Source organism: Phalangium opilio, unplaced genomic scaffold (assembly GCF_054372755.1).
Source record: "Phalangium opilio isolate 3A_F unplaced genomic scaffold, DU_Popi_V2 ptg000019l_1, whole genome shotgun sequence".
In the NCBI taxonomy this organism is placed as follows: domain Eukaryota; kingdom Metazoa; phylum Arthropoda; class Arachnida; order Opiliones; family Phalangiidae; genus Phalangium; species Phalangium opilio.
Window position 1 is genome coordinate 6,582,624 of NW_028324152.1, and position 22,875 is coordinate 6,605,498.

The 22,875-nt window shown below is 28.9% G+C and overlaps 4 non-coding genes and 13 pseudogenes across 4 annotated transcripts; all 17 read left to right on the forward strand.

The window, feature by feature from the left end:
* Positions 1-18,678: 18,678 nt before the first annotated feature.
* On the forward strand, positions 18,679-18,796 carry LOC149701018 (5S ribosomal RNA). The gene has a single exon (XR_016382193.1). It is a non-coding gene; the product is annotated as a 5S ribosomal RNA (ribosomal RNA).
* Positions 18,797-18,927: 131 nt separating this feature from the next.
* On the forward strand, positions 18,928-19,029 carry LOC149701019 (5S ribosomal RNA; annotated as a pseudogene).
* A 188-nt stretch (positions 19,030-19,217) lies between these two features.
* On the forward strand, positions 19,218-19,336 carry LOC149701020 (5S ribosomal RNA; annotated as a pseudogene).
* Positions 19,337-19,472: 136 nt separating this feature from the next.
* On the forward strand, positions 19,473-19,591 carry LOC149701021 (5S ribosomal RNA; annotated as a pseudogene).
* Positions 19,592-19,720: 129 nt separating this feature from the next.
* Positions 19,721-19,822, forward strand: LOC149701022 (5S ribosomal RNA; annotated as a pseudogene).
* A 123-nt stretch (positions 19,823-19,945) lies between these two features.
* LOC149701023 (5S ribosomal RNA) lies at positions 19,946-20,064 on the forward strand (annotated as a pseudogene).
* Positions 20,065-20,201: 137 nt separating this feature from the next.
* LOC149701024 (5S ribosomal RNA) lies at positions 20,202-20,303 on the forward strand (annotated as a pseudogene).
* A 122-nt stretch (positions 20,304-20,425) lies between these two features.
* Positions 20,426-20,543, forward strand: LOC149701025 (5S ribosomal RNA). Its single transcript, XR_016382194.1, has one exon. It is a non-coding gene; the product is annotated as a 5S ribosomal RNA (ribosomal RNA).
* A 131-nt stretch (positions 20,544-20,674) lies between these two features.
* LOC149701026 (5S ribosomal RNA) lies at positions 20,675-20,776 on the forward strand (annotated as a pseudogene).
* A 189-nt stretch (positions 20,777-20,965) lies between these two features.
* Positions 20,966-21,084, forward strand: LOC149701027 (5S ribosomal RNA). Its single transcript, XR_016382170.1, has one exon. It is a non-coding gene; the product is annotated as a 5S ribosomal RNA (ribosomal RNA).
* A 136-nt stretch (positions 21,085-21,220) lies between these two features.
* On the forward strand, positions 21,221-21,339 carry LOC149701028 (5S ribosomal RNA; annotated as a pseudogene).
* Positions 21,340-21,468: 129 nt separating this feature from the next.
* On the forward strand, positions 21,469-21,570 carry LOC149701029 (5S ribosomal RNA; annotated as a pseudogene).
* A 122-nt stretch (positions 21,571-21,692) lies between these two features.
* LOC149701030 (5S ribosomal RNA) lies at positions 21,693-21,811 on the forward strand. The gene has a single exon (XR_016382327.1). It is a non-coding gene; the product is annotated as a 5S ribosomal RNA (ribosomal RNA).
* Positions 21,812-21,948: 137 nt separating this feature from the next.
* LOC149701031 (5S ribosomal RNA) lies at positions 21,949-22,050 on the forward strand (annotated as a pseudogene).
* A 122-nt stretch (positions 22,051-22,172) lies between these two features.
* On the forward strand, positions 22,173-22,290 carry LOC149701032 (5S ribosomal RNA; annotated as a pseudogene).
* A 129-nt stretch (positions 22,291-22,419) lies between these two features.
* Positions 22,420-22,521, forward strand: LOC149701033 (5S ribosomal RNA; annotated as a pseudogene).
* A 122-nt stretch (positions 22,522-22,643) lies between these two features.
* LOC149701034 (5S ribosomal RNA) lies at positions 22,644-22,762 on the forward strand (annotated as a pseudogene).
* The last annotated feature ends 113 nt before the right edge of the window (positions 22,763-22,875 follow it).

The following is a 22,875-nucleotide window of genomic DNA, read 5'->3' on the forward strand; positions in this document are numbered from 1 at the left end:
TTTGCTTGGATTAAAGCAAAAAGTACAAAAACTATGGTTTCAGAGGTTATATTTGAAAATAGTGAAGAAATACTCAAAATATGCTTCTCTGGCCCAGAAACGTCGATTTTGAAAATGTTATTAAAAATCGAAGTACATTTTTATTTATTGATCAATCGAGATGAAGTCACTTTTAATGAGTATTTTATAAGTATTTAAGCTAAATTCGGTCAAAAATTTGTCCAGAAAAAAATGCCTTCAAAAGTGTACCGAAAAAATCGCATGTTTTTTTTCTTCAAGATACAAAATCCGTGACAACGATTTTTTATTGAAAATTGAATTTGAACAGTTTTTTGAATGAATATCGTTACATTTGCTTGAATTAAAGCAAAAAGTACAAAAATAATGGTTTCATTGGTTATATTTGAAAATAGTGAAAAAAAACTCAAAATGTGCTTTTCTGGTCGAGAAACGTCGATTTTGAAAATGGTACTAATAATCGAGGTACATTTTTATTTATTGATCAATCGAGATGAAATCACTTTTAATGAGTATTTTACAAGTATTTAAGCTAAATTGGGTCAAAAATTTGTCCAGAAAAAAATGCATTCAAAAGTGTACCGAAAAAATCGCATGTTTTTTTTCTTCAAGATACAAAATCCGTGACAACGATTTCTTATTGAAAATTGAATTTTAACATTTTTTTGAATGAATATCGTTATATTTGCTTGGATTAAAGCAAAAAGTACAAAAACTATGGTTTCAGAGGTTATATTTGAAAATAGTGAAGAAATACTCAAAATATGCTTCTCTGGCCCAGAAACGTCGATTTTGAAAATGTTATTAAAAATCGAAGTACATTTTTATTTATTGATCAATCGAGATGAAGTCACTTTTAATGAGTATTTTATAAGTATTTAAGCTAAATTCGGTCAAATATTTGTCCAGAAAAAAATGCATTCAAAAGTGTACCGAAAAAATCGCATGTTTTTTTTCTTCAAGATACAAAATCCGTGACAACGATTTTTTATTGAAAATTGAATTTGAACAGTTTTTTGAATGAATATCGTTACATTTGCTTGAATTAAAGCAAAAAGTACAAAAATAATGGTTTCATTGGTTATATTTGAAAATAGTGAAAAAATACTCAAAATGTGCTTTTCTGGTCGAGAAACGTCGATTTTGAAAATGGTACTAATAATCGAGGTACATTTTTATTTATTGATCAATCGAGATGAAATCACTTTTAATGAGTATTTTACAAGTATTTAAGCTAAATTCGGTCAAAAATTTGTCCAGAAAAAAATGCATTCAAAAGTGTACCGAAAAAATCGCATGTTTTTTTTCTTCAAGATACAAAATCCGTGACAACGATTTCTTATTGAAAATTGAATTTTAACATTTTTTTGAATGAATATCGTTATATTTGCTTGGATTAAAGCAAAAAGTACAAAAACTATGGTTTCAGAGGTTATATTTGAAAATAGTGAAGAAATACTCAAAATATGCTTCTCTGGCCCAGAAACGTCGATTTTGAAAATGTTATTAAAAATCGAAGTACATTTTTATTTATTGATCAATCGAGATGAAGTCACTTTTAATGAGTATTTTATAAGTATTTAAGCTAAATTCGGTCAAAAAGTTGTCCAGAAAAAAATTCATTCAAAAGTGTACCGAAAAAATCGCATGTTTTTTTTTCTTCAAGATACAAAATCCCTGACAACGATTTCTTATTGAAAATTGAATTTGAACAGTTTTTTGAATGAATATCGTTACATTTGCTTGAATTAAAGCAAAAAGTACAAAAACAATGGTTTCATTGGTTATATTTGAAAATAGTGAAAAAAAAACTCAAAATGTGCTTATCTGGTCGAGAAACGTCGATTTTGAAAATGGTACTAATAATCGAGGTGAATTTTTATTTATTGATTAATCGAAATGAAATCACTTTTAATGAGTATTTTATAAGTATTTAACCTAAATTCGGTCAAAAATTTGTCCAGAAAAAAATGCATTCAAAAGTGTACCGAAAAAATCGCATGTTTTTTTTCTTCAAGATACAAAATCCGTGACAACGATTTCTTATTGAAAATTGAATTTTAACATTTTTTTGAATGAATATCGTAATATTTGCTTGGATTAAAGCAAAAAGTACAAAAACTATGGTTTCAGAGGTTATATTTGAAAATAGTGAAGAAATACTCAAAATATGCTTCTCTGGCCCAGAAACGTCGATTTTGAAAATGTTATTAAAAATCGAAGTACATTTTTATTTATTGATCAATCGAGATGAAGTCACTTTTAATGAGTATTTTATAAGTATTTAAGCTAAATTCGGTCAAAAATTTGTCCAGAAAAAAATGCATTCAAAAGTGTACCGAAAAAATCGCATGTTTTTTTTCTTCAAGATACAAAATCCGTGACAACGATTTTTTATTGAAAATTGAATTTGAACAGTTTTTTGAATGAATATCGTTACATTTGCTTGAATTAAAGCAAAAAGTACAAAAATAATGGTTTCATTGGTTATATTTGAAAATAGTGAAAAAATACTCAAAATGTGCTTTTCTGGTCGAGAAACGTCGATTTTGAAAATGGTACTAATAATCGAGGTACATTTTTATTTATTGATCAATCGAGATGAAATCACTTTTAATGAGTATTTTACAAGTATTTAAGCTAAATTCGGTCAAAAATTTGTCCAGAAAAAAATGCATTCAAAAGTGTACCGAAAAAATCGCATGTTTTTTTTTCTTCAAGATACAAAATCCCTGACAACGATTTCTTATTGAAAATTGAATTTGAACAGTTTTTTGAATGAATATCGTTACATTTGCTTGAATTAAAGCAAAAAGTACAAAAACAATGGTTTCATTGGTTATATTTGAAAATAGTGAAAAAAAACTCAAAATGTGCTTTTCTGGTCGAGAAACGTCGATTTTGAAAATGGTACTAATAATCGAGGTACATTTTTATTTATTGATCAATCCAGATGAAATCACTTTTAATGAGCATTTTATAAGTATTTAAGCCAAATTCGGTCAAAAATTTGTCCAGAAAAAAATGCATTCAAAAGTGTACCGAAAAAATCGCATGTTTTTTTTCTTCAAGATACAAAATCCGTGACAACGATTTCTTATTGAAAATTGAATTTTAACATTTTTTTGAATGAATATCGTTATATTTGCTTGGATTAAAGCAAAAAGTACAAAAACTATGGTTTCAGAGGTTATATTTGAAAATAGTGAAGAAATACTCAAAATATGCTTCTCTGGCCCAGAAACGTCGATTTTGAAAATGTTATTAAAAATCGAAGTACATTTTTATTTATTGATCAATCGAGATGAAGTCACTTTTAATGAGTATTTTATAAGTATTTAAGCTAAATTCGGTCAAAAAGTTGTCCAGAAAAAAATGCATTCAAAAGTGTACCGAAAAAATCGCATGTTTTTTTTTCTTCAAGATACAAAATCCCTGACAACGATTTCTTATTGAAAATTGAATTTGAACAGTTTTTTGAATGAATATCGTTACATTTGCTTGAATTAAAGCAAAAAGTACAAAAACAATGGTTTCATTGGTTATATTTGAAAATAGTGAAAAAAAAACTCAAAATGTGCTTATCTGGTCGAGAAACGTCGATTTTGAAAATGGTACTAATAATCGAGGTGAATTTTTATTTATTGATTAATCGAAATGAAATCACTTTTAATGAGTATTTTATAAGTATTTAAGCTAAATTCGGTCAAAAATTTGTCCAGAAAAAAATGCATTCAAAAGTGTACCGAAAAAATCGCATGTTTTTTTTATTCAAGATACAAAATCCGTGACGACGCTTTCTTATTGAAAATTGAATTTTAACAGTTTTTGGAATGAATATCGTTATATTTGCTTGGATTAAAGCAAAAAGTACAAAAATAATGGTTTCATTGGTTATATTTGAAAATAGTGAAAAAAAACTCAAAATGTGCTTTTCTGGTCGAGAAACGTCGATTTTGAAAATGGTACTAATAATCGAGGTACATTTTTATTTATTGATCAATCCAGATGAAATCACTTTTAATGAGTATTTTATAAGTATTTAAGCTAAATTCGGTCAAAAATTTGTCCAGAAAAAATGCATTCAAAAGTGTACCGAAAAAATCGCATGTTTTTTTTTCTTCAAGATACAAAATCCCTGACAACGATTTCTTATTGAAAATTGAATTTGAACAGTTTTTTGAATGAATATCGTTACATTTGCTTGAATTAAAGCAAAAAGTACAAAAATAATGGTTTCATTGGTTATATTTGAAAATAGTGAAAAAAAACTCAAAATGTGCTTTTCTGGTCGAGAAACGTCGATTTTGAAAATGGTACTAATAATCGAGGTACATTTTTATTTATTGATCAATCGAGATGAAATCACTTTTAATGAGTATTTTACAAGTATTTAAGCTAAATTCGGTCAAAAATTTGTCCAGAAAAAGATGCATTCAAAAGTGTACCGAAAAAATCGCATGTTTTTTTTCTTCAAGATACAAAATCCGTGACAACGATTTCTTATTGAAAATTGAATTTTAACATTTTTTTGAATGAAAATCGTTATATTTGCTTGGATTAAAGCAAAAAGTACAAAAACTATGGTTTCAGAGGTTATATTTGAAAATAGTGAAGAAATACTCAAAATATGCTTCTCTGGCCCAGAAACGTCGATTTTGAAAATGTTATTAAAAATCGAAGTACATTTTTATTTATTGATCAATCGAGATGAAGTCACTTTTAATGAGTATTTTATAAGTATTTAAGCTAAATTCGGTCAAAAATTTGTCCAGAAAAAAATGCATTCAAAAGTGTACCGAAAAAATCGCATGTTTTTTTTCTTCAAGATACAAAATCCGTGACAACGATTTTTTATTGAAAATTGAATTTGAACAGTTTTTTGAATGAATATCGTTACATTTGCTTGAATTAAAGCAAAAAGTACAAAAATAATGGTTTCATTGGTTATATTTGAAAATAGTGAAAAAAAACTCAAAATGTGCTTTTCTGGTCGAGAAACGTCGATTTTGAAAATGGTACTAATAATCGAGGTACATTTTTATTTATTGATCAATCGAGATGAAATCACTTTTAATGAGTATTTTACAAGTATTTAAGCTAAATTCGGTCAAAAATTTGTCCAGAAAAAAATGCATTCAAAAGTGTACCGAAAAAATCGCATGTTTTTTTTCTTCAAGATACAAAATCTGTGACAACGATTTCGTATTGAAAATTGAATTTTAACAGTTTTTTGAATGAATATCGTTACATTTGCATGAATTAATGCAAAAAGTACAAAAATAATGGTTTCAGTGGTTATATTTGAAAATAGTGAAAAAATTCTCAAAATGTGCTTCTCTGGTCGAGAAACGTCGATTTTGAAAATGTTATTAAAAATCGAGGTGAATTTTTATTTATTGATCAATCGAGATGAAATCACTTTTATTGAGTATTTTATAGGTAAATAAGCTGAATTCCGTCAAAAATTTGTCCAGGAAAAAATGCATTCAAAAGTGTACCGAAAAAATCGCATGTTTTTTTTCTTCAAGATACAAAATCTGTGACAACGATTTCGTATTGAAAATTGAATTTTAACAGTTTTTTGAATGAATATCGTTACATTTGCATGAATTAATGCAAAAAGTACAAAAATAATGGTTTCAGTGGTTATATTTGAAAATAGTGAAAAAATTCTCAAAATGTGCTTCTCTGGTCGAGAAACGTCGATTTTGAAAATGTTATTAAAAATCGAGGTGAATTTTTATTTATTGATCAATCGAGATGAAATCACTTTTATTGAGTATTTTATAGGTAAATAAGCTGAATTCCGTCAAAAATTTGTCCAGGAAAAAATGCATTCAAAAGTGTACCGAAAAAATCGCATGTTTTTTTCTTCAAGATACAAAATCCGTGACAACGATTTCTTATTGAAAATTGAATTTGAACAGTTTTTTGAATGAATATCGTTATATTTGCTTGAATTAAAGCAAAAATACAAAAATAATGGATTCAGTGATTATATTTGAAAATAGTGAAAAAATTCTCAAAATGTGCTTTTCTGGTCGAAATCGTCGATTTTGAAAATGTTATTAAAAATCGAGGTGAATTTTTATTTATTGATTAATCGAAATGAAATCACTTTTAATGAGTATTTTATAAGTATTTAAGCTAAATTCGGTCAAAAATTTGTCCAGAAAAAAATGCATTCAAAAGTGTACCGAAAAAATCGCATGTTTTTTTTCTTCAAGATACAAAATCCGTGACAACGATTTCTTATTGAAAATTGAATTTTAACATTTTTTTGAATGAATATCGTTATATTTGCTTGGATTAAAGCAAAAAGTACAAAAACTATGGTTTCAGAGGTTATATTTGAAAATAGTGAAGAAATACTCAAAATATGCTTCTCTGGCCCAGAAACGTCGATTTTGAAAATGTTATTAAAAATCGAAGTACATTTTTATTTATTGATCAATCGAGATGAAGTCACTTTTAATGAGTATTTTATAAGTATTTAAGCTAAATTTGGTCAAAAATTTGTCCAGAAAAAAATGCATTCAAAAGTGTACCGAAAAAATCGCATGTTTTTTTTTCTTCAAGATACAAAATCCCTGACAACGATTTCTTATTGAAAATTGAATTTGAACAGTTTTTTGAATGAATATCGTTACATTTGCTTGAATTAAAGCAAAAAGTACAAAAATAATGGTTTCATTGGTTATATTTGAAAATTGTGAAAAAAAACTCAAAATGTGCTTTTCTGGTCGAGAAACGTCGATTTCGAAAATGTTATTAAAAATCGAGGTGAATTTTTATTTATTGATCAATCGAGATGAAATCACTTTTACTGAGTATTTTATAGGTAAATAAGCTGAATTCCGTCAAAAATTTGTCCAGGAAAAAATGCATTCAAAAGTGTACCGAAAAAATCGCATGTTTTTTTTCTTCAAGATACAAAATCCGTGACAACGATTTCTTATTGAAAATTGAATTTGAACAGTTTTTTGAATGAATATCGTTATATTTGCTTGAATTAAAGCAAAAATACAAAAATAATGGATTCAGTGATTATATTTGAAAATAGTGAAAAAATTCTCAAAATGTGCTTTTCTGGTCGAAATCGTCGATTTTGAAAATGTTATTAAAAATCGAGGTGAATTTTTATTTATTGATTAATCGAAATGAAATCACTTTTAATGAGTATTTTATAAGTATTTAAGCTAAATTCGGTCAAAAATTTGTCCAGAAAAAAATGCATTCAAAAGTGTACCGAAAAAATCGCATGTTTTTTTCTTCAAGATACAAAATCCGTGACAACGATTTTTTATTGAAAATTGAATTTGAACAGTTTTTTGAATGAATATCGTTACATTTGCTTGAATTAAAGCAAAAAGTACAAAAATAATGGTTTCATTGGTTATATTTGAAAATAGTGAAAAAAAACTCAAAATGTGCTTTTCTGGTCGAGAAACGTCGATTTTGAAAATGGTACTAATAATCGAGGTACATTTTTATTTATTGATCAATCGAGATGAAATCACTTTTAATGAGTATTTTACAAGTATTTAAGCTAAATTCGGTCAAAAATTTGTCCAGAAAAAAATGCATTCAAAAGTGTACCGAAAAAATCGCATGTTTTTTTTTCTTCAAGATACAAAGTCCCTGACAACGATTTCTTATTGAAAATTGAATTTTAACAGTTTTTGAATGAATATCGTTATATTTGCTTGGATTAAAGCAAAAAGTACAAAAATAATGGTTTCATTGGTTATATTTGAAAATAGTGAAAAAAAAACTCAAAATGTGCTTTTCTGGTCGAGAAACGTCGATTTTGAAAATGGTACTAATAATCGAGGTACATTTTTATTTATTGATCAATCGAGATGAAATCACTTTTAATGAGTATTTTACAAGTATTTAAGCTAAATTCGGTCAAAAATTTGTCCAGAAAAAAATGCTTTCAAAAGTGTACCGAAAAAATCGCATGTTTTTTTCTTCAAGATACAAAATCCGTGACAACGATTTCTTATTGAAAATTGAATTTTAACAGTTTTTTGAATGAATATTGTTACATTTGCATGAATTAAAGCAAAAAGTACAAAAATAATGGTTTCATTGGTTATATTTGAAAATTGTGAAAAAAAACTCAAAATGTGCTTTTCTGGTCGAGAAACGTCGATTTCGAAAATGTTATTAAAAATCGAGGTGAATTTTTATTTATTGATCAATCGAGATGAAATCACTTTTACTGAGTATTTTATAGGTAAATAAGCTGAATTCCGTCAAAAATTTGTCCAGGAAAAAATGCATTCAAAAGTGTACCGAAAAAATCGCATGTTTTTTTTCTTCAAGATACAAAATCCGTGACAACGATTTCTTATTGAAAATTGAATTTGAACAGTTTTTTGAATGAATATCGTTATATTTGCTTGAATTAAAGCAAAAATACAAAAATAATGGATTCAGTGATTATATTTGAAAATAGTGAAAAAATTCTCAAAATGTGCTTTTCTGGTCGAAATCGTCGATTTTGAAAATGTTATTAAAAATCGAGGTGAATTTTTATTTATTGATTAATCGAAATGAAATCACTTTTAATGAGTATTTTATAAGTATTTAAGCTAAATTCGGTCAAAAATTTGTCCAGAAAAAAATGCATTCAAAAGTGTACCGAAAAAATCGCATGTTTTTTTCTTCAAGATACAAAATCCGTGACAACGATTTTTTATTGAAAATTGAATTTGAACAGTTTTTTGAATGAATATCGTTACATTTGCTTGAATTAAAGCAAAAAGTACAAAAATAATGGTTTCATTGGTTATATTTGAAAATAGTGAAAAAAAACTCAAAATGTGCTTTTCTGGTCGAGAAACGTCGATTTTGAAAATGGTACTAATAATCGAGGTACATTTTTATTTATTGATCAATCGAGATGAAATCACTTTTAATGAGTATTTTACAAGTATTTAAGCTAAATTCGGTCAAAAATTTGTCCAGAAAAAAATGCATTCAAAAGTGTACCGAAAAAATCGCATGTTTTTTTTTCTTCAAGATACAAAGTCCCTGACAACGATTTCTTATTGAAAATTGAATTTTAACAGTTTTTGAATGAATATCGTTATATTTGCTTGGATTAAAGCAAAAAGTACAAAAATAATGGTTTCATTGGTTATATTTGAAAATAGTGAAAAAAAAACTCAAAATGTGCTTTTCTGGTCGAGAAACGTCGATTTTGAAAATGGTACTAATAATCGAGGTACATTTTTATTTATTGATCAATCGAGATGAAATCACTTTTAATGAGTATTTTACAAGTATTTAAGCTAAATTCGGTCAAAAATTTGTCCAGAAAAAAATGCTTTCAAAAGTGTACCGAAAAAATCGCATGTTTTTTTCTTCAAGATACAAAATCCGTGACAACGATTTCTTATTGAAAATTGAATTTTAACAGTTTTTTGAATGAATATTGTTACATTTGCATGAATTAAAGCAAAAAGTACAAAAATAATGGTTTCAGTGGTTATATTTGAAAATAGTGAAGAAATACTCAAAATATGCTTCTCTGGCCGAGAAACTTCGATTTTGAAAATGTTATTAAAAATCGAGGTACATTTTTATTTATTGATCAATCGAGATGAACTCACTTTTAATGAGTATTTTATAAGTATTTAAGCTAAATTCCGTCAAAAATTTGTCCAGAAAAAAATGCATTCAAAAGTGTACCGAAAAAATCGCATGTTTTTTTTCTTCAAGATACAAAATCCGTGACGACGCTTTCTTATTGAAAATTGAATTTTAACATTTTTTGGAATGAATATCGTTATATTTGCTTGGATTAAAGCAAGAGGTACAAAAATAATGGTTTCATTGGTTATATTTGAAAATAGTGAAAAAAAACTCAAAATGTGCTTTTCTGGTCGAGAAACGTCGATTTTGAAAATGTTATTAAAAATCGAGGTACATTTTTATTTATTGATCAATCGAGATGAAGTCACTTTTAATGAGTATTTTATAGGTAATTAAGCTGAATTCGGTCAAAAATTTGTCCAGAAAAAAATGCATTCAAAAGTGTACCGAAAAAATCGCATGTTTTTTTCTTCGAGATAAAAAATCCGTGACAAGGATTTCTTATTGAAAATATAATTTTAACAGTTTTTTGAATGAATATCGTTATATTTGCTTGGATTAAAGCAAAAAGTACAAAAACTATGGTTTCAGAGGTTATATTTGAAAATAGTGAAGAAATACTCAAAATATGCTTCTCTGGCCCAGAAACGTCGATTTTGAAAATGTTATTAAAAATCGAAGTACATTTTTATTTATTGATCAATCGAGATGAAGTCACTTTTAATGAGTATTTTATAAGTATTTAAGCTAAATTCGGTCAAAAATTTGTCCAGAAAAAAATGCATTCAAAAGTGTACCGAAAAAATCGCATGTTTTTTTCTTCAAGATACAAAATCCGTGACAACGATTTCTTATTGATAATTAAATTTGAACAGTTTTTTGAATGAATATCGTTACATTTGCTTGAATTAAAGCAAAAAGTACAAAAATAATGGTTTCATTGGTAATATTTGAAAATAGTGAAAAAAAACTCAAAATGTGCTTTTCTGGTCGAGAAACGTCGATTTTGAATATGGTACTAATAATCGAGGTACATTTTTATTTATTGATCAACCGAGATGAAATCACTTTAAATGAGTATTATATAAGTATTTAAGCTAAATTCGGTCAAAAATTTGTCCAGAAAAAAATGCATTCAAAAGTGTACCGAAAAAATCGCATGTTTTTTTTCTTCAAGATACAAAATCCGTGACAACGATTTCTTATTGAAAATTCAATTTGAACAGTTTTTCGATTGAATATCGTTACATTTGCTTGAATTAAAGCAAAAAGTACAAAAATAATGGTTTCATTTGATATATTTGAAAATAGTGAAAAAAACTCAAAATGTGCTTTTCTGGTCGAGAAACGTCGATTTTGAAAATGGTACTAATAATCGAGGTACATTTTTATTTATTGATCAATCGAGATGAAATCACTTTTAATGAGTATTTTATAAGTATATAAGCTAAATTCGGTCAAAAATTTGTCCAGGAAAAAATGCATTCAAAAGTGTACCGAAAAAATCGCATGTTTTTTTTTCTTCAAGATACAAAATCCGTGACGACGCTTTCTTATTGAAAATTGAATTTTAACATTTTTTGGAATGAATATCGTTATATTTGCTTGGATTAAAGCAAGAGGTACAAAAATAATGGTTTCATTGGTTATATTTGAAAATAGTGAAAAAAAACTCAAAATGTGCTTTTCTGGTCGAGAAACGTCGATTTTGAAAATGTTATTAAAAATCGAGGTACATTTTTATTTATTGATCAATCGAGATGAAGTCACTTTTAATGAGTATTTTATAGGTAATTAAGCTGAATTCGGTCAAAAATTTGTCCAGAAAAAAATGCATTCAAAAGTGTACCGAAAAAATCGCATGTTTTTTTCTTCGAGATAAAAAATCCGTGACAAGGATTTCTTATTGAAAATATAATTTTAACAGTTTTTTGAATGAATATCGTTATATTTGCTTGGATTAAAGCAAAAAGTACAAAAACTATGGTTTCAGAGGTTATATTTGAAAATAGTGAAGAAATACTCAAAATATGCTTCTCTGGCCCAGAAACGTCGATTTTGAAAATGTTATTAAAAATCGAAGTACATTTTTATTTATTGATCAATCGAGATGAAGTCACTTTTAATGAGTATTTTATAAGTATTTAAGCTAAATTCGGTCAAAAATTTGTCCAGAAAAAAATGCATTCAAAAGTGTACCGAAAAAATCGCATGTTTTTTTCTTCAAGATACAAAATCCGTGACAACGATTTCTTATTGATAATTAAATTTGAACAGTTTTTTGAATGAATATCGTTACATTTGCTTGAATTAAAGCAAAAAGTACAAAAATAATGGTTTCATTGGTAATATTTGAAAATAGTGAAAAAAAACTCAAAATGTGCTTTTCTGGTCGAGAAACGTCGATTTTGAATATGGTACTAATAATCGAGGTACATTTTTATTTATTGATCAACCGAGATGAAATCACTTTAAATGAGTATTATATAAGTATTTAAGCTAAATTCGGTCAAAAATTTGTCCAGAAAAAAATGCATTCAAAAGTGTACCGAAAAAATCGCATGTTTTTTTTCTTCAAGATACAAAATCCGTGACAACGATTTCTTATTGAAAATTCAATTTGAACAGTTTTTCGATTGAATATCGTTACATTTGCTTGAATTAAAGCAAAAAGTACAAAAATAATGGTTTCATTTGATATATTTGAAAATAGTGAAAAAAACTCAAAATGTGCTTTTCTGGTCGAGAAACGTCGATTTTGAAAATGGTACTAATAATCGAGGTACATTTTTATTTATTGATCAATCGAGATGAAATCACTTTTAATGAGTATTTTATAAGTATATAAGCTAAATTCGGTCAAAAATTTGTCCAGGAAAAAATGCATTCAAAAGTGTACCGAAAAAATCGCATGTTTTTTTTTCTTCAAGATACAAAATCCGTGACGACGCTTTCTTATTGAAAATTGAATTTTAACAGTTTTTGGAATGAATATCGTTATATTTGCTTGGATTAAAGTAAAAAGTACAAAAATAATGATTTCATTGGTTATATTTGAAAATAGTGAAAAAAAACTCAAAATGTGCTTTTCTGGTCGAGAAACGTCGATTTTGAAAATGGTACTAATAATCGAGGTACATTTTTATTTATTGATCAATCGAGATGAAATCACTTTTAATGAGCATTTTATAAGTATTTAAGCCAAATTCGGTCAAAAATTTGTCCAGAAAAAAATGCATTCAAAAGTGTACCGAAAAAATCGCATGTTTTTTTTCTTCAAGATACAAAATCCGTGACAACGATTTCTTATTGAAAATTGAATTTTAACATTTTTTTGAATGAATATCGTTATATTTGCTTGGATTAAAGCAAAAAGTACAAAAACTATGGTTTCAGAGGTTATATTTGAAAATAGTGAAGAAATACTCAAAATATGCTTCTCTGGCCCAGAAACGTCGATTTTGAAAATGTTATTAAAAATCGAAGTACATTTTTATTTATTGATCAATCGAGATGAAGTCACTTTTAATGAGTATTTTATAAGTATTTAAGCTAAATTCGGTCAAAAATTTGTCCAGAAAAAAATGCATTCAAAAGTGTACCGAAAAAATCGCATGTTTTTTTCTTCAAGATACAAAATCCGTGACAACGATTTCTTATTGATAATTAAATTTGAACAGTTTTTTGAATGAATATCGTTACATTTGCTTGAATTAAAGCAAAAAGTACAAAAATAATGGTTTCATTGGTAATATTTGAAAATAGTGAAAAAAAACTCAAAATGTGCTTTTCTGGTCGAGAAACGTCGATTTTGAATATGGTACTAATAATCGAGGTACATTTTTATTTATTGATCAACCGAGATGAAATCACTTTAAATGAGTATTATATAAGTATTTAAGCTAAATTCGGTCAAAAATTTGTCCAGAAAAAAATGCATTCAAAAGTGTACCGAAAAAATCGCATGTTTTTTTTCTTCAAGATACAAAATCCGTGACAACGATTTCTTATTGAAAATTCAATTTGAACAGTTTTTCGATTGAATATCGTTACATTTGCTTGAATTAAAGCAAAAAGTACAAAAATAATGGTTTCATTTGATATATTTGAAAATAGTGAAAAAAACTCAAAATGTGCTTTTCTGGTCGAGAAACGTCGATTTTGAAAATGGTACTAATAATCGAGGTACATTTTTATTTATTGATCAATCGAGATGAAATCACTTTTAATGAGTATTTTATAAGTATATAAGCTAAATTCGGTCAAAAATTTGTCCAGGAAAAAATGCATTCAAAAGTGTACCGAAAAAATCGCATGTTTTTTTTTCTTCAAGATACAAAATCCGTGACGACGCTTTCTTATTGAAAATTGAATTTTAACATTTTTTGGAATGAATATCGTTATATTTGCTTGGATTAAAGCAAGAGGTACAAAAATAATGGTTTCATTGGTTATATTTGAAAATAGTGAAAAAAAACTCAAAATGTGCTTTTCTGGTCGAGAAACGTCGATTTTGAAAATGTTATTAAAAATCGAGGTACATTTTTATTTATTGATCAATCGAGATGAAGTCACTTTTAATGAGTATTTTATAGGTAATTAAGCTGAATTCGGTCAAAAATTTGTCCAGAAAAAAATGCATTCAAAAGTGTACCGAAAAAATCGCATGTTTTTTTCTTCGAGATAAAAAATCCGTGACAAGGATTTCTTATTGAAAATATAATTTTAACAGTTTTTTGAATGAATATCGTTATATTTGCTTGGATTAAAGCAAAAAGTACAAAAACTATGGTTTCAGAGGTTATATTTGAAAATAGTGAAGAAATACTCAAAATATGCTTCTCTGGCCCAGAAACGTCGATTTTGAAAATGTTATTAAAAATCGAAGTACATTTTTATTTATTGATCAATCGAGATGAAGTCACTTTTAATGAGTATTTTATAAGTATTTAAGCTAAATTCGGTCAAAAATTTGTCCAGAAAAAAATGCATTCAAAAGTGTACCGAAAAAATCGCATGTTTTTTTCTTCAAGATACAAAATCCGTGACAACGATTTCTTATTGATAATTAAATTTGAACAGTTTTTTGAATGAATATCGTTACATTTGCTTGAATTAAAGCAAAAAGTACAAAAATAATGGTTTCATTGGTAATATTTGAAAATAGTGAAAAAAAACTCAAAATGTGCTTTTCTGGTCGAGAAACGTCGATTTTGAATATGGTACTAATAATCGAGGTACATTTTTATTTATTGATCAACCGAGATGAAATCACTTTAAATGAGTATTATATAAGTATTTAAGCTAAATTCGGTCAAAAATTTGTCCAGAAAAAAATGCATTCAAAAGTGTACCGAAAAAATCGCATGTTTTTTTTCTTCAAGATACAAAATCCGTGACAACGATTTCTTATTGAAAATTCAATTTGAACAGTTTTTCGATTGAATATCGTTACATTTGCTTGAATTAAAGCAAAAAGTACAAAAATAATGGTTTCATTTGATATATTTGAAAATAGTGAAAAAAACTCAAAATGTGCTTTTCTGGTCGAGAAACGTCGATTTTGAAAATGGTACTAATAATCGAGGTACATTTTTATTTATTGATCAATCGAGATGAAATCACTTTTAATGAGTATTTTATAAGTATATAAGCTAAATTCGGTCAAAAATTTGTCCAGGAAAAAATGCATTCAAAAGTGTACCGAAAAAATCGCATGTTTTTTTTTCTTCAAGATACAAAATCCGTGACGACGCTTTCTTATTGAAAATTGAATTTTAACAGTTTTTGGAATGAATATCGTTATATTTGCTTGGATTAAAGTAAAAAGTACAAAAATAATGATTTCATTGGTTATATTTGAAAATAGTGAAAAAAAACTCAAAATGTGCTTTTCTGGTCGAGAAACGTCGATTTTGAAAATGGTACTAATAATCGAGGTACATTTTTATTTATTGATCAATCGAGATGAAATCACTTTTAATGAGCATTTTATAAGTATTTAAGCCAAATTCGGTCAAAAATTTGTCCAGAAAAAAATGCATTCAAAAGTGTACCGAAAAAATCGCATGTTTTTTTTCTTCAAGATACAAAATCCGTGACAACGATTTCTTATTGAAAATTGAATTTTAACATTTTTTTGAATGAATATCGTTATATTTGCTTGGATTAAAGCAAAAAGTACAAAAACTATGGTTTCAGAGGTTATATTTGAAAATAGTGAAGAAATACTCAAAATATGCTTCTCTGGCCCAGAAACGTCGATTTTGAAAATGTTATTAAAAATCGAAGTACATTTTTATTTATTGATCAATCGAGATGAAGTCACTTTTAATGAGTATTTTATAAGTATTTAAGCTAAATTCGGTCAAAAATTTGTCCAGAAAAAAATGCATTCAAAAGTGTACCGAAAAAATCGCATGTTTTTTTTCTTCAAGATACAAAATCCGTGACAACGATTTTTTATTGAAAATTGAATTTGAACAGTTTTTTGAATGAATATCGTTACATTTGCTTGAATTAAAGCAAAAAGTACAAAAATAATGGTTTCATTGGTTATATTTGAAAATAGTGAAAAAAACTCAAAATGTGCTTTTCTGGTCGAGAAACGTCGATTTTGAAAATGGTACTAATAATCGAGGTACATTTTTATTTATTGATCAATCGAGATGAAATCACTTTTAATGAGTATTTTACAAGTATTTAAGCTAAATTCGGTCAGAAATTTGTCCAGAAAAAAATGCATTCAAAAGTGTACCGAAAAAATCGCATGTTTTTTTTCTTCAAGATACAAAATCCCTGACAACGATTTCTTATTGAAAATTGAATTTGAACAGTTTTTTGAATGAATATCGTTACATTTGCTTGAATTAAAGCAAAAAGTACAAAAACAATGGTTTCATTGGTTATATTTGAAAATAGTGAAAAAAAAACTCAAAATGTGCTTTTCTGGTCGAGAAACGTCGATTTTGAAAATGGTACTAATAATCGAGGTACATTTTTATTTATTGATCAATCGAGATGAAATCACTTTTAATGAGTATTATATAAGTATTAAAGCTGAATTCGGTCAAAAATTTGTCCAGAAAAAAATGCATTCAAAAGTGTACCGAAAAAATCGCATGTTTTTTTTCTTCAAGATACAAAATCAGTGACAACGATTTCTTATTGAAAATTGAATTTGAACAGTTTTTTGAATGAATATCGTTACATTTGCTTGAATTAAAGCAAAAGTACAAAAATAATGGTTTCATTGGTTATATTTGAAAATAGTGAAAAAAAAAACTCAAAATGTGCTTTTCTGGTCGAGAAACGTCGATTTTGAAAATGGTACTAATAATCGAGGTACATTTTTATTTATTTATCAATCGAGATGAAATCACTTTCAATGAGTATTTTACAAGTATTTAAGCTAAATTCGGTCAAAAATTTGTCCAGTAAAAAATGCATTCAAAAGTGTACCGAAAAAATCGCATGTTTTTTTTCCTTCAAGATACAAAATCCCTGACAACGATTTCTTATTGAAAATTGAATTTGAACAGTTTTTTGAATGAATATCGTTACATTTGCTTGAATTAAAGCAAAAAGTACAAAAACAATGGTTTCATTGGTTATATTTGAAAATAGTGAAAAAAAACCCTCAAAATGTGCTTTTCTGGTCGAGAAACGTCGATTTTGAAAATGGTACTAATAATCGAGGTACATTTTTATTTATTGATCAATCGAGATGAAATCACTTTTAATGAGTATTTTACAAGTATTTAAGCTAAATTCGGTCAAAAATTTGTCCAGTAAAAAATGCATTCAAAAGTGTACCGAAAAAATCGCATGTTTTTTTTCTTCAAGATACAAAATCCGTGACAACGATTTCTTATTGAAAATTCAATTTGAACAGTTTTTCGATTGAATATCGTTACATTTGCTTGAATTAAAGCAAAAAGTACAAAAATAATGGTTTCATTTGTTATATTTGAAAATAGTGAAAAAAACTCAAAATGAGCTTTTCTGGTCGAGAAACGTCGATTTTGAAAATGGTACTAATAATCGAGGTACATTTTTATTTATTGATCAATCGAGATGAAATCACTTTTAATGAGTATTTTACAAGTATTTAAGCTAAATTCGGTCAGAAATTTGTCCAGAAAAAAATGCATTCAAAAGTGTACCGAAAAAATCGCATGTTTTTTTTCTTCAAGATACAAAATCCGTGACAAGGATTTCTTATTGAATATTGAATTTGAACAGTTTTTTGAATGAATATCGTTATATTTGCTTGGATTAAAGCAAAAAGTACAAAAATAATGGTTTCAGTGGTTATATTTGAAAATAGTGAAGAAATACTCAAAATATGCTTCTCTGGCCGAGAAACGTCGATTTTGAAAATGTTATTAAAAATCGAAGTACATTTTTTTTTATTGATCAATCGAGATGAAGTCACTTTTAATGAGTATTTTATAAGTATTTAAGCTAAATTCGGTCAAAAATTTGTCCAGAAAAAAATGCATTCAAAAGTGTACCGAAAAAATCGCATGTTTTTTTTTCTTCAAGATACAAAATCCGTGACAACGATTTCTTATTGAAAATTGAATTTGAACAGTTTTTTGAATGAATATCGTTACATTTACTTGAATTAAAGCAAAAAGTACAAAAATAATGGTTTCATTGGTTATATTTGAAAATAGTGAAAAAAAACTCAAAATGTGCTTTTCTGGTCGAGAAACGTCGATTTTGAAAATGGTACTAATAATCGAGGTACATTTTTATTTATTTATCAATCGAGATGAAATCACTTTCAATGAGTATTTTACAAGTATTTAAGCTAAATTCGGTCAAAAATTTGTCCAGTAAAAAATGCATTCAAAAGTGTACCGAAAAAATCGCATGTTTTTTTTCTTCAAGATACAAAATCCGTGACAACGATTTCTTGGCTTTTTCACTTTTGTTTCCTCTTTTTAATTCCATCAGATATGAAAAAAGCAAACATATCTTCTTTTTGTTATTGTTTTATAAAGATCAAGGTTAATTAAATTCAAATTATTAAATAGGACTCTCGGCAACGGCCATATCACGCTGAAAACACCGGTTCTCGTCCGATCACCGAAGTTAAGCAGCGTCGAGCGCAGTCAGTACTTGTAGGGAGACCACTTAGGAACACTGCGTGCCGTTGGCTTTTTCACTTTTTTTCCCTCTTTTAAATTCCAATAGATATGAAAAAAGCAAACTTTTTTTTGTTATTGTTTTAGAAGATGATGGTTAATTTGTCTCACTTAATTTAAATTCGAATTATTATCAAGCACTCTCGGCAACGGCCATATCACGCTGAAAACACCGGTTCTCGTCCGATCACCGAAGTTAAGCAGCGTCGAGCGCAGTCAGTACTTGGAAATTTGCGTGCCGTTGGCTTTTTCACTTTTGTTTCCTCTTTTAAATTCCATCAGATATGAAAAAAGCAAACATATCTTCTTTTTGTTATTGTTTTATAAAGATGTTTTAAATTCCATCAGATATGAAAAAAGCAAACATATCTTCTTTTTGTTATTGTTTTATAAAGATGAAGGTCAATTAAATTCAAATTATTAAATACCACTCTCGGCAACAGCCATATCACGCTGAAAACACCGGTTCTCGTCCGATCACCGAAGTTAAGCAGCGTCGAGCGCAGTCAGTAATTGGGAGGGAGACCACTTAGGAACACTGCGTGCCGTTGGCTTTTTCACCTTTTTTTCCTCTTTTAAATTCCAATAGATATGAAAAAGCAAACATATTTTCTTTTTGTTATTGTTTTAAAATGATGAAGGTTAATTTGTCTCACTTAATTTAAATTCGAATTATTATCTAGCACTCTCGGCAACGGCCATGTCACGCTGAAAACACCGGTTTTCGTCCGTTCACCGAAGTTAAGCAGCGTCGAGCGCAGTCAGTACTTGGGAGGGAGACCACTAAGGAACACTGCGTGCCGTTGGCTTTTTCACTTTTTTTCCTCTTTTAAATTCCAATAGATATGAAAAAAGCAAACTTTTTTTGTTATTGTTTTAGATGATGAAGGTTAATTTGTCTCACTTAATTTAAATTGGAATTATTATCTAGCACTCTCGGCAACGGCCATATCACGCTGAAAACACCGGTTCTCGTCCGATCACCGAAGTTAACCAGCGTCGAGTGCAGTCAGTACTTGGAAATTTGCGTGCCGTTGGCTTTTTCACTTTTTTTTTCCTCTTTTAATTTCCATCAGATATGAAAAAAGCAAACATATCTTCTTTTTGTTATTGTTTTATAAAGATGAAGGTTAACTAAATTCAAATTATTAAAAAGCACTCTCGGCAACGGCCAAATCACTCTGAAAACACCGGTTCTCGTCCGATCACCGAAGTTAAGCAGCGTCGAGCGCAGTCAGTACTTGGGAGGGAGACCACTTAGGAACATTGCGTGCCGTTGTCTTTTTCACTTTTTTCTCCTCTTTTAAATTCCAATAGATATGAAAAAAGCAAACATATTTTCTTTTTGTTATTGTTTTAAAATGATGAAGGTTAATTTGACTCACTTAATTTAAATTCGAATTATTATCTAGCACTCTCGGCAACGGCCATGTCACGCTGAAAACACCGGTTTTCGTCCGATCACCGAAGTTAAGCAGCGTCGAGCGCAGTCAGTACTTGGAAATTTGCGTGCCGTTGGCTTTTTCACTTTTGTTTCCTCTTTTTAATTCCATCAGATATGAAAAAAGCAAACATATCTTCTTTTTGTTATTGTTTTATAAAGATGAAGGTTAATTAAATTCAAATTATTAAATAGGACTCTCGGCAACGGCCATATCACGCTGAAAACACCGGTTCTCGTCCGATCACCGAAGTTAAGCAGCGTCGAGCGCAGTCAGTACTTGTAGGGAGACCACTTAGGAACACTGCGTGCCGTTGGCTTTTTCACTTTTTTTCCCTCTTTTAAATTCCAATAGATATGAAAAAAGCAAACGTTTTTTTGTTATTGTTTTAGAAGATGATGGTTAATTTGTCTCACTTAATTTAAATTCGAATTATTATCAAGCACTCTCGGCAACGGCCATATCACGCTGAAAACACCGGTTCTCGTCCGATCACCGAAGTTAAGCAGCGTCGAGCGCAGTCAGTACTTGGAAATTTGCGTGCCGTTGGCTTTTTCACTTTTGTTTCCTCTTTTAAATTCCATCAGATATGAAAAAAGCAAACATATCTTCTTTTTGTTATTGTTTTATAAAGATGTTTTAAATTCCATCAGATATGAAAAAAAGCAAACATATCTTCTTTTTGTTATTGTTTTATAAAGATGAAGGTCAATTAAATTCAAATTATTAAATACCACTCTCGGCAACGGCCATATCACGCTGAAAACACCGGTTCTCGTCCGATCACCGAAGTTAAGCTGCGTCGAGCGCAGTCAGTACTTGGGAGGGAGACCACTTAGGAACACTGCGTGCCGTTGGCTTTTTCACCTTTTTTTCCTCTTTTAAATTCCAATAGATATGAAAAAGCAAACATATTTTCTTTTTGTTATTGTTTTAAAATGATGAAGGTTAATTTGTCTCATTTAATTTAAATTCGAATTATAATCTAGCACTCTCGGCAACGGCCATGTCACGCTGAAAACACCGGTTCTCGTCCGATCACCGATGTTAAGCAGCGTCGAGCGCTGTCAGTACTTGGGAGGGAGACCACTAAGGAACACTGCAAGCCGTTGGCTTTTTCACTTTTTTTCCTCTTTTAAATTCCAATAGATATGAAAAAAGCAAACTTTTTTTGTTATTGTTTTAGAAGATGAAGGTTAATTTGTCTCACTTAATTTAAATTCGAATTATTATCTAGCACTCTCGGCAACGGCCATGTCACGCTGAAAACACCGGTTTTCGTCCGATCACCGAAGTTAAGCAGCGTCGAGCGCAGTCAGTACTTGGAAATTTGCGTGCCGTTGGCTTTTTCACTTTTGTTTCCTCTTTTGAATTCCATCAGATATGAAAAAAGCAAACATATCTTCTTTTTGTTATTGTTTTATAAAGATGAAGGTTAATTAAATTCAAATTATTAAATAGGACTCTCGGCAACGGCCATATCACTCTGAAAACACCGGTTCTCGTCCGATCACCGAAGTTAAGCAGCGTCGAGCGCAGTCAGTACTTGGGAGGGAGACCACTTAGGAACAGTGCGTGCCGTTGTCTTTTTCACTTTTTTCTCCTCTTTTAAATTCCAATAGATATGAAAAAAGCAAACATATTTTCTTTTTGTTATTGTTTTAAAATGATGAAGGTTAATTTGACTAACTTAATTTAAATTCGAATTATTATCTAGCACTCTCGGCAACGGCCATGTCACGCTGAAAACACCGGTTTTCGTCCGATCACCGAAGTTAAGCAGCGTCGAGCGCAGTCAGTACTTGGAAATTTGCGTGCCGTTGGCTTTTTCACTTTTGTTTCCTCTTTTTAATTCCATCAGATATGAAAAAAGCAAACATATCTTCTTTTTGTTATTGTTTTATAAAGATGAAGGTTAATTAAATTCAAATTATTAACTGGCATTCTCAACAACGGCCAAATCACGCTGAAAACACCGGTTCTCGTCCGATCACCGAAGTTAAGCAGCGTCGAGCGCAGTCAGTACTTGTAGGGAGACCACTTAGGAACACTGCGTGCCGTTGGCTTTTTCACTTTTTTCCCTCTTTTAAATTCCAATAGATATGAAAAAAGCAAACTTTTTTTGTTATTGTTTTAGAAGATGATGGTTAATTTGTCTCACTTAATTTAAATTCGAATTATTATCAAGCACTCTCGGCAACGGCCATATCACGCTGAAAACACCGGTTCTCGTCCGATCACCGAAGTTAAGCAGCATCGAGCGCAGTCAGTACTTGGAAATTTGCGTGCCGTTGGCTTTTTCACTTTTGTTTCCTCTTTTTAATTCCATCAGATATGAAAAAAGCAAACATATCTTCTTTTTGTTATTGTTTTATAAAGATGAAGGTCAATTAAATTCAAATTATTAAATACCACTCTCGGCAACGGCCATATCACGCTGAAAACACCGGTTCTCGTCCGATCACCGAAGTTAAGCAGCATCGAGTGCAATCAGTTTTTGGGAGGGAGACCACTTAGGAACAATGCGTGCCGTTGGTTTTTAATTTTTTTTCCTCTTTAAATTCCAATAGATATGAAAAAAGCAAACATATTTTCTTTTTGTTATTGTTTTATAAAGATGAAGGTTAATTAAATTCAAATTATAATCTAGC